Here is a 12,458-nt window from a genome sequence, read left to right on the forward strand (position 1 = left end):
ACTTAAAGGGCCTGCAAATATCTTCAAAAAAATTACAGAAGAAAACGTCCCAAAGCTAAAGAATGGCATGCCCATGAACACACAAGAAGCCTACAGAACTCCAAATAGACTGGACTAGAAAAGAAATTCCTCCCAACACATAATAATCAGAACAACAAATGCATGAAATAAAGATAGAATATTAAAAGCAGTAAGGGAGAAAGGTCAAGTAACATTTAAAGGCAGGCCTATCAGAATTACACCAGACTTTTCACCAGAGACTATGAAAGCCAGAAGAGCCTAGACAGATGTTTTACAGACATTATGAAAATACAAATGCCAGCCCAGGTTATAATACCTGGCCAAACTCTCAATTACCATAGGTGGAGAAACCAAAGTATTACACGACAAAACCAAATTCACACATTATCTTTCCAAGAATCCAGCCCTTCAAAGAATAATACAGAAAAAAACCAATACAAGGATGGAAATCACGCCCTAGAAAAAGCAAGAACATAATCTCTCAACAAACCAAAAAGAAGACAGCCACAAGCACAGAATGCCAGATCTAACAACAAAAATAAAAGGAAGCAACAATTAGTTTTCCTTAATATCTCTTAATATCAATAGATTCAATTCCCCAATAAAAAGACATAGACTAACAGACTGGCTACACAAACAGGACCCAACATTCTGCTGCTTACAGGAAACCCATCTCAGGGAAAAAGTCAGACACTACCTCAGAGTGAAAGGCTGGAAAACAATTTTCCAAGCAAATGGTCTGAAGAAACAAGCTAGAGTTGCCATCCTAATATCGAATTAAATCAACTTCCAACCCAAAGTTATCAAAAAAGACAAGAAGGGACCCTTCATACACAGCAAAGGTAAAATCCTCCAAGAAAAACTCTCAATTCTGAATATCTATGCTCCAAATGGAAGGGCAGCCACATTCATTAAAGACACTTTAGTAAAGCTCAAAGCACACATTGTACCTCACATAATAATAGTGGGAGACTTCAACACACCACTTTAATCAATGGACAGTTCGTGGAAACAGAAACTAAATCGGGACACAGTGAAACTAACATAAGTTATGAAACAAATGGACTTAACAGATATCTACAGAACATTTTATCCTAAAACAAAGGGATATACCTTCTTCTCAGCACCTCATGGCACCTTCTCCAAAACTGACCAATAATTGGTCACAAAACAGGCCTCAACAGATACAAAATTATTGAAATTGTCCCATACATCCTATCAGACCACCATGGCATAATGCTGATCTTCAAAAACAACATAAATAATGGAAAGCCAACATTGACGTGGAAACTGAACAAAATCTCCTCAATGATACCTTGGTCAAGAAAGGAATAAAGAAAGAAATTAAAGACTTTTTAGAGTTTAATGAAAATGAAGCCACAACATACACAAACCTATGGGACACAATGAAAGCATTTCTAATAGGGAAACTCATAGCTCTGAGTGCCTCCAAAAAGAAACTAGAGAGAGCACACACTAGCATCTTGACAACACCTCCAAATGCTCTTGAAAAAAAGGAATCAAATTCACCCAAGAGGAGTAGAAGTCAGCAAATAATCAAACTCAGGGGTGAAATAAACCAAGTGGAAACAAGAAGAACTATTGAAAGAATTAACCAAACTAGGAGTTGGTTCTTTGAGAAAATCAACAAGATAGATAAACCCTGAGCTAGACTCACTAGAGGGCACAGGAACAGCATCCTAATTAACAAAATCAGAAATGAAAAGGGAGACATAACAACAGATCCTGAAGAAATCCAAAACACCATAAGATCCTTCTACAAAAGGCTATACTCAACAAACTGGAAAACCAGGACGAAAAGGACAAATTTCTAGACAGATACCAGGTACCAAAGTTAAATCAGGATCAAGTTAATGATCTAAACATTCCCATATTCCCCTGAAGAAATAGAAGCAGTCATTAATAGTCTCCCAGCCAAAAAAAAAAAAAAAAAAAAAAAAAACCCAGGACCAGATGGGTTTAGTGCAGAGGTCTATCAGACCTTCAAAGAAGATCTAATTCCAGTTCTGCACAAACTATTCCACAAAATAGAAGTAGAAGGAACTCTACCCAACTCATTCTATGAAACCACAATTACTCTGATACCTAAACCACAGAAAGATCAAACAAAGATAGAGAACTTCAGACCAATTTCCCTTATGAATATAGATGCAAAAATACTCAATAAAATTCTCACTAACAGAATCCAAGAACACATTAAAGCAATCATCCATCCTGACCAAATAGGTTTTATTCCAGCGATGCAGGGATGGTTTAATATATGGAAATCCATCAACGTAATCCATTATATAAACAAACTCAAAGACAAAAACCACATGATCATCTCGTTACATGGGGAAAAACATTCGACAAGATCCAACACCCATTCATGATAAAAGTCTTGGAAAGATCAGGAATTCAAGGCCCATACCTAAACATGATAAAAGCAATCTATAGCAAACCAGTAGCCAACATCAAATAAATAGTGGGAAGCTTGAAGCAATCCCACTAAAATCAGGGACTAGACAAGGCTGCCTACTTTCTCCCTACCTCTTCAACATAGTACTTGAAGTCTTAGCCAGAGCAAGTCCACAACAAAAGAAGATCAAGGGGATACAAATTGGAAAAGATGAAGTCAAAATATCACTTTTTGCAGATGATATGATAGTATATATAAGTGACCCTAAAATTTCACCAGAGAACTCCTAAACCAGATAAACAGCTTCGGTGAAGTAGCTGGATATAAAATTAACTCAAACAAGTCAATGGCCTTTCTCTACACAAAGAATAAACAGGCTGAGAACGAAATTAGGGAAACAACACCCTTCTCAATAGTCACAAATAATATAAAATATCTTGGCGTGACTCTAACTAAGGAAGTGAAAGATCTGTATGATAAGAACCTCAAGTCTCTGAAGAAAGAAATTATAGAAGATCTCAGAAGATGAAAAGATCTCCCATGCTCATGGATTGGCAGGATCAACATGTAAAAATGGCTATCTTGCCAAAAGCAATCTACAGATTCAATGCAATCCCCATCAAAATTCCAACTCAATTCTTCAATGAATTAGAAAGAGCAATCTGAAAATACATCTGGAATAACAAAGAACCTCGGATAGCAAAAACTCTTCTCAAGGATAAAAGAACCTCTGGTGGAATCACCATGCCTGACCTAATGCTGTACTACAGAGCAATTGTGATAAAAAATGCAAGGTACTGGTATAATGACAGACAAGTACACCAATGGAATAGAATTGAAGACCCTGAAATGAACACACAGACCTATGGTCACTTGATCTTCGACAAGGGGGCTAAAACCATCCAGGGGAAGAAAGACAGCATTTTCAACAAATGGTGCTGGCACAACTGGTGATTATCACTTAGAAGAATGCAAATCAATCCATTCCTATCTCCTTGTACTAAAATCAAATCTAAGTGGATCAAGGATATCCACATAAAACCAGAGACATGGAAACTTATAGAGGAGAAAGTGGGGAAAAGCCTTAAAGATATGGGCACAGGGGAAAAATTCCTGAGTAGAACAGCAATGGCTTGTTCTGTAAGATCAAGGATTGACAAATGGGACCTCATGAAACTGCATAGCTTCTGCAAGGCAAAAGACACCGTCAATAAGACAAAAAGGCCACCAACAGATTTGGAAAGGATCTTTACCTATCCTAAATCAGATAGGGGTCTAATATCCAATATATATAAAGAAATCAAGAAGGTGGACTTCAGAAAATCAAATAACCCCATTAAAAATGGGGCTCAGAGCTAAACAAAGACTTCTCACCTGAGGAATACCGAATGGCTGAGAAGCACCTGAAAAACTGCTCAACATCCTTAGACATCAGGGAAATGCAAATCAAAACAACCCTGAGATTCCATTTCACACCAATCAGAATGGCTAAGATCAAAAATTCAGGTGACAGCAGATGCTGGCAAAGATGAGGCTAAAGAGTAACACTTCTCCATTGTTGGTGGGATTACAAGTTTGTACAACAACTCTGGAAATCAGTCTGGCTGTTCCTCAGAAAATTGGACATAGTACTACTGGAGGATCCAACAATACCTCTCCTGGGCCTATATCCAGAAGATGTCCCAACCGGTAAGAAGGACACATGCTCCACTATGTTCATAGCAGCCTTATTTATAATAGCCAGAAGCTGGAAAGAACGAAGATGCCCCTCAACAGAGGAATGGATACAAAAAATATGGTACATTTACACAATGGAGTACTACTCAGCTATTAAAAAGAATGAATTTATGAAATTCCTAGGCCTCGGGAGGCAGAGGCAGGCGGATTTCTGAGTTCGAGGCTAGCCTGGTCTACAAAGTGAGTTCCAGGACAGCCAGGGCTATACAGAGAAACCCTCTCTCGAAAAACCAAAAAAAAAAAAAAAATGAAATTCCTAGGCAAATGGTTGGACCTGGAGGGTATCATCCTGAGTGAGGTAACACAATCACAAAAGACCTCAAATGATATGTACTCTGATAAGTGGCTATTAGCCCAGAAACTTAGTATAGCAAGATATAAGAGACAATTTGTAAAACACATGAAACTGAAGAACGTAGACCAAAGTGTGGACACTTTGCCCCTTCTTAGAATTGGAAACAATCACCCATGGAAGGAGTTACAGAGACAAAGTTTGGAGCTGAGCCAAAATGATGGACCATCTTGAGACTGCCATATCCAGGGATCCATCCCATAATTAGCCTGCAAACGATGACACCATTGCATACACTAGCAAGCATTTGCTGAAAGGACCCTGATATAGCTGTCTCTTGTGAGACTATGCCGGGGCCTAGCTAACACATAAGTGGATAATCAAAGTCAGCTATTGGATGGATCACAGGACACCCAATGGAGGAGCTAGAGAAAGTATCCAAGGACCTAAAGAGATCTGCAACCCTGTAGGTGCAACAACATTATAAACTAACCAGTACCCCAGAGCTCTTGACTCTAGCTGCATATGAATCAAAAGATGGCCTAAACGGCCATCACTGGAAAGAGGCCCATTGGCCACCCAAACTTTATATGCCCCAGTAGAGGGGAAGGCCAGGGCCAAAAAGTGGGAATGGGTGGGTAGGAGAGTTGGGGGGAGGGTATGGGGGACTTTTCAGGTAGCATTGGAAATGTAATAGAGGAAAATACATAATAAAAATATATACAAAAAATAAAAAAATAAAATAGAATGATTTCTACTTCACAAAAAAAATGATAAGGATGTGTTTTCAGAAGTGTATGGTGGTGATTTTGTTGTCCTATGGCCATAACAGAATCCTCTTATATAGCAAATCAACTATGATTATCACCAGTGACTTAATCTTAAGGAACTAGTTACAGGCTTCATATTGAAAGAAGCATCGTATGCAGCATGTATGTTTTATATTAATTTTTAATACATTGAGATAGTATCTGTAAGATAAAGAATCCATAAAGACAGAATGCTCACAAAAATAGAAAAAAGCCAACCACATGAGAGAAGAGACAAAAAAATTATAATTTCTCTTTTCTTAAAACAAATAGCCTGAGTATGGAAAGAATTAACTTTCAAACCCTGCCTTTAAATTTCCACAAACAAGGGGCTTACTGGATTGCCCACATAGATGAAGGAGGCATTAGTTATTTCAGAGACACTGTACTGGCACTGCACATAGGGAGCAGACTGAATAGTGAAGTTAATATGATTTTTACTAAAATCTTCAGGAGTGTCTTTATTGATATGGCTATTTCTTTCATCAATCTTTATGATTAAACCAGGGGGAAAAATTGCTACTTGACCAAGGGACACTGAGAGTCGATCCCTTTTATAGGCTGGGGTGTTCACAAGCCTTCAATGTGGGATGCTCCTGTTATGACATGGTAGCTTTAGGGACAGATGAATTGCTTGCCATTTTAAGTTTCATATCCAACATTTTGAAAAGAAATTATAAAGCTTTTCTAACACAAGGAATGGACTCACTATCCTTTAAATACAGATCATGAGATTGGATGACAGTAAGCTGTGTATGGAAGCTGTCTTAGAGTTTCTAGACCCTAGAAGTCATTCCAAGTAGGTGAATTCCCAAGTTACACAAGCCACCTGGCTCTCTGTGTTGTTTTTAACAAAATTTCAAGCATTTGATTTTGCTAAAAAAGAGTCAGGAGCCAAATACTGGGGTAAGAGCCTGCTAGCTCAGGTAGGCAGATAAAATATCCAGATGACCCTTTGATGACCTTCATCCACAGCTGATGTCCCAAAACTAAGTTCTCCTCCATGACTTTTCAATAACCCTCAAACCAAATAGCCCTCCTCTCTACTTTCTGTGTCTCTCTGTATTCATCCTTTTACTCTCTGTTTTTTTTTTCTATGTTCATTCCCTTTCTGGTTGCTTGTTCTGCCTTTTGACCAATGGTTGACTTTAACCCTGTTTTCAATAAACAGAAAGCTCTTGGATTAAAGTTGTATGCTAGGGCTGAGACACACAAGGAAAAACAGGTTTTCCCAGTAAATAACTCAGTCTTGGTGTACACAGTGTGGTCAAACATCCTGCAACATCCATGGACATCTCATGAGGTTGTAGACCTCATCTACACCCGAACATACTCTTCAAGGATTCCCTGAGGGACAGGTTTTAGTTTTTAGTGCCTGAGCCTTTTATTTGGTTCATGGATAGTTCTACCTGGGCCACCCTCCCTCAGTCCCTTACCACAGCCTTGTCCCAGATGACAGACATATGCTCCTCTACACCATTGGTGCCTTCAGGGATGCCTGTGAAGTTGTCCTTCCCAATGGCTTTCTGAGCAGTGCTAGAGGTCAGTGGGCACTTCCAGAGAGCTGCAGATCCCCGCTGCAAAAAAGATAAAGTTGCACATGTTTAGGAGAGATGGCTGAAAAATACTGGGTAACCAAAAATCATGTCTTCATGACTTCATTTGTAATATCTCTATCTCCTACTAAGCTGTGTGATCTTGGCTAACTTTCCTCTCCTCCTTGGGCTGTTACCCATCCGTAAAGTGAGGAAGTAGAATCAGATCATGTCTTCTGTGGCCAATTACAAAGACTCAGATGAAGGCTGGAGAACTGGCTCCGTGGTTATTATCATTCGCTCTTGCTACAGAGGATCCAGGTTTGGTCCTCAGCAGTCATATCATCTGGCTCACAACTGGCCCTCACCCCAGCTCCATGCTATCTTATACCTTCTTCTGGCCTCTGATGTCACCTGCACATAAGGTACACACATAAAGATACACAGGCAAGCATGCACTCCTATGTGTGCACACATATAAACACACATACAAATAGAAACTAAACATGCAAGGACTCAAATGACCAGTGGCCTGATTTTTTAATCTCCCTATAATCGCTGACTAAGTGCCATCATGACAATGCTTTGAGTCCTGAAAAAGAGCTTTTAAATGCCCTGACCATCAGTCGATTAATCTATAAAATGATGCCTCACTCATAAAATTGTTATGAGGGGCAAGAGAGAGCCCAAGCTTGGCCAAGTTAGGCATCAATTGCTAGAACCATCATTCACACTGTAATTGTGTCATCAGTTGAACTGTGAGGTAGAAGAGACAGTTTTCTGTACTCACAACTGCTGGAGAATTTGATGCTGTAGACACTCATCTTCCACTTAGACTAATACTACTACAGCCCTCATCCCAGGTGGCCCCAAGATGATCCCACAGAATACATGGCATTCTGACACCAACCTGGCCAGGAGTTGATGTAGTCAGGTGTGGTAGGGTCAGGTATCAGAGGTGGGGATGTCACAAATGCAGCAGCTTTGGCCCAGTTATTACTCCAATAATGAGTTCCATCTATTCCCAGGCTGGCAGTGATGGGCTTGCCAAAGACCACATTTCCTGGAAGAAGTGGATATCAGGTTTGTAAGAGATGTGTAGTGCTCTGGTCCAGCATATCTAATCAGAACTATAACTTTGCTCAAGACTGTGTCTCTGGAGTGAGGCAACTTAGAGGTTCAATTTCTATTCCCAGTTTTATTTTAGGTCTGTTTCTCTATTAAATGTGAACAATGTTTTGAATGACTGGGTGAATCAATGTTCACAATAAGAAGTCACTAGTTATAAGCTCTGACTGTAAGCCTCACACTTTGAGGCAATTTTATGTTTGACAGGAAGAAAATAAAACTATTTACTGATTATGTGATTACAGGACACATTAACATGTCAAAGCATTATGACCTAGAACTGAAGACATTGTTTGCACTCCCAAACTTCTGAAAGGACTTAGCATACATGATAGGTCTGGCCCGTGGTAGATACTCAATAAATACTAATTGTGTGTGTGTGTGTTTGTGTGTACAAAAAATTTGGGAATGTACTTATACATGTGTGTGCATGGGTCTAGAGGCCAGAGGCCAACATTGGATGCCTTCTCTGTCCTCCATTTTACTATTTGGGGCAGTCTCTCACTGAACTGGCAACTCTCTGACTAGACAAGGTAAGCTTGCTAGAAAGGTCCAGGGGTTCTCTTGTCTCCATCCCTTGAGCTATGACTATCAGAGTAGGCCACCATGCCCAGCTTTCGCATGCTTGCATGGCAGATGCTTAACTGATTGAGTCTTCTTTCCTATACTAATTCCTTTCCTGTCTACCCTTTTCCACTGTAGAGGCCCAAAGTTCCAAGTGTGTTTCACTTTGCTGGGTACTGCCAGCTCCTCCTGGTCCAAGGATAAGGTATGACCCTACAGGGTAAAACCCATTCTGTAGAATACAGGCCTCTTACATAGTTTTGTTACTGCTGTTTTATATTTTAATGGTGGTTTTCCTTGACTATGCATTTTTCAATTTGACAAACAGTGTCTCAGAACTGGAGACCCAGTAATATTCAATGCATTAGGATGGAACTGGCCCTTGGGTGCTGTATGAGGCTTATGTTAAACTTTTAAGAAAGAGATAGTGATTCAGAAGGAAATGATTTTCCTTAAAGTTGGTTGGCCCATCATTTCTATACATCAGCATCTTGGGAGAAACATATGGTGACAAGCCTTACGCACTCTTTGACTTTCATCTTTTTCTACATTCTGTCTCCAGAGTTTGCACAACCACTTTCTATGACATTTTGTAGCCAGCATTATAAAGAGATTTTGCCTTGTTTCAACTTCAATCAATTGTTAACAGTTCTCTGGAATAGTAGCTAGGGGAAATTCTAATAATGTGTCTAGTTTCACTAGAAGATATCCATGATTGGTTAGTGGTATCTACTACAGAAAAAAATATGAGACTAGTAATAATTGACATATACATCGCTGTCTTATGGGGTGATGATAAAAAGATTGACAGAGAAATGAAGAAGTAAGATTCAAGGAAAACACTTGACAATTATGAGAAATGCAACCTTGAGAGGACCAACTGTTCCTTAGGACCACATTTAGAATAGAAGTTGGAGAAGTAACATTCTTAATTATATGGGAATTTGAATACTGATCCACCCAGCTGATTGCATGAATTTCTTCATTCAAAACAGCATGATAATAATGCCCATCACTTTTTAGAATTGTTTGAGAAGTCAGTATTTATAATATTCATGTCAGTGCTTCACTGTATTACACAGTGTGTGTGTGTGTGTGTGTGTGTGTGTGTGTGTAGAAGAGACTGGCCCAGGTCCTTGTTCTTTGACACAAGTGCTTTTATAGAGAGGGACACCCCCCCACATCCCTGCCAGCCTTAACTTATAACATTTTTTATACTAATTATAAGAACCAGAGGTCTTAAGCAGCATGGGTGAGAGCTGATGAGATCCTTTGGAAATTGAACCAGAACAAATCCACAAGGAAGCCACATTCCATCTCCCTGTTGGAAGTACTCTCAATTCTCCCTGAGAATAGTTGCCCAAAAGATGTTCATAGCTTCAGTATCTGCAGCCCCTTATTTTGTCCCAGAATTGCACATCCCCTTATCCCTGGAAAAACAGCTGTGTGAGTCCTCCTTACCAGACAATCTCAAGTCAGAAGGCTAATGGGTAGAAGTTTCTATCCTGAATATGAAGTATTTCACACCTGAAAACACTCCATCATCAGGTGATTCTGAGCACAGAGCTCACATGGGATACACCAGCAGAGGGCAGGTGAGGTTAAGGTACCAGGTGGATAGGGTGAGTGTAGTGGTCTCTCCTGTTCTTCCTTTCTCCCTCCTTTTCCCACTTCCTATCCAGACCTCAGTTCTAGCAAGGAGAATCCGACTGCTTTCCTGGTTCTCCCAATTGCCTCTTACCCAGGGAGTAGGATCATTAACTGCTGAGACATAAAAGAGCAGGTTGTCCATAAACATACTCCAGAACCTCACCACTAGGAAGACATTTGGACACCTAGAAAGATTCCTCTCCCATTGAAAAAGGGTCCAGAAAGCCGGAGTGCTGAAATACATGGCCAGAAATACCATGGCCAAATACATGAAATACATGGTCTGCCCCTCAGCAACATAGTCACTCTGACATAGATTTTCCTCGGGATCACTTAGCTGATGAATCACTCATCTTAGGTCTCTCTGCTCCCAGATTGTTCAGCACAGGTCAGTAACAAGGTATGATTGCCTAGGGAATCTCCTTTCACAATCAAGCACAGCCTACATCTGTAGTTTCTCTAACACTCTAAGCCCAGGAGCCTATCACTAAGGACAAGGAACAAAATAAATAAATAAAAAACAAATAACAATAAAAATCTTTGAACAAGGAGTTCAAGACATTGCAAGCCCTGGTTAAATTAAAAACAGTGGACAGCACAGCAGAAGGCAGAAAGGCAAAGAGGACAGAGTCCTGGATCATGAAGACCACAGTGTAAAAGCCATTCCACTCCTTTCTAAAATAACTTGTTCTGACCTGAATGATCAGGTGGAGTGACCACACCCCTGTGATGGGCTCTCAGGACTGGCCAGATGATGCTGTCTGGCCAGATGATGTCTCTGGACAGCCTTTGGTTCAGAGATGCACACAGTTCCCAGTCAAGATGATCACAAATTCTTAGATGCTTGCTTGAGCCACTTCTAATTGTTCCCTTCAATGGGAATTGAGGACAATAGATGCCCTCTGGTATCATCTATTTCAGTCATGGTTAATACTGAATGAGGAACCACCAGGGAGATAAAAAAAAAAAAAAAAAAAAAAAAAAACTAAGGTAACAGTGTATGAGAATGTTAGAGTGATAATGTCATTGCCAAAACTCATCAAGCTAACCATACCTTAATTACAACCAATACTTTATTGTTGATGGCTTGTTTAAGCCAGTTTTGACCTGGATCTTTGACTTTATATTTAGCATAATATTGACTGGGGTGTCTATTTATGAATCTCAGATAATGTGAACTGACAGAGAAAAGATGGAAAGTGAGTAGAAGTATTAAATCTTGGAGAAATTAATTTGTGCTGTTATTTTTATTTCAGGCAAGTTACTTAACCATCCTGAGCTTCACTTTACAATTTAGCAGATGGAAAAAACCTTGGAACTCCAGTTGTAGACAGAGTTTCTAGAGAGCATGGCAAGAAACAGAAGAGATGCAGTTTATACTACATTGGGCAGCCTGGAGAGGAAGGGAGGACCCACATTGTGCAGTGGGAGATTCATCATCCTGGGAGCACAAATCACCTTTCTTCCTGGCTTGTGAGATGAGATCAGCCACACTCTTGCTCATGACATTGGTGACATAAAAGGGGTAGTAGGTCTGGCTGGCGAAAGTGATGGCAGGGAACACAGCCTCAACTTCCAGCTACAAAAACAAGTCCCAGCAGTCAGTAAAGCAGAGCCCCTCACCCTTTCCAGATCCTGCCTCTACAACAGGTGGTGATAAGGTACTTTGGTGAGGCTAGGAACAAGCCAGGAAGATCTGAAATTACACAGCCTGAATCTGCTTCTGGAATTCATCTACCCTGTTCCATTCCTGGACTTCCCTGTGTGTCTGTCCCTCATCAAAGGAGGAGAATAGCCTAGTGCTGTGTCTAGGGCAGTATCTGTCATTGTACCTTTCTCCTCTCCTATAGTTAGCATAAAGGCTGACCCACCCCCACCCTCAAAAGACTCTACTTCCCAATCTGAGGGCAGAGTCTCTGGGAAAGCACAATCCTGTCAACCCCAGCTGAAGGCCATAAGAAAGGCAAGGATATCAAGACATTTCCTGCAGCTATGGGGTCAGCAAAGGGTTATTTCTAGGTAGGATTCCTTATTATGGTAATTCCCAAGCTTCACAGCAGCACAGCCACTGTTTTTATTACTGATCTCATTTAGCCTACTCCAACTTTAGAGTTCATGCTTTCAAATATGCCAGCAAAGCCAGCAGCACTTAAACCACGAGGAATACGGATTAGCTGATTAAACAAGTGAGATGTGGGACAGCCCAGGCTCCCTTGGGTGACTGAGAGTGAATCCTCATTCTCTTACATACAAGCCAGGTAACCTCAGCTAGACCTCACAGCCTTTCAGTGCTGCTGCTTTCC

At 40.3% G+C, this 12,458-nt stretch overlaps 1 pseudogene; it reads right to left on the reverse strand.

Annotated features, from left to right (window-relative positions):
• LOC147000264 (dihydropyrimidinase-related protein 3-like) overlaps window positions 1–12,458 on the reverse strand; it is a 50,516-nt pseudogene that overhangs the window by 6,208 nt on the left and 31,850 nt on the right.

The sequence above is a fragment of the Mus caroli genome, unplaced genomic scaffold (genome assembly GCF_978045245.1).
Source record: "Mus caroli unplaced genomic scaffold, Mus_caroli_1 scaffold_19, whole genome shotgun sequence".
NCBI lineage: Eukaryota > Metazoa > Chordata > Mammalia > Rodentia > Muridae > Mus > Mus caroli.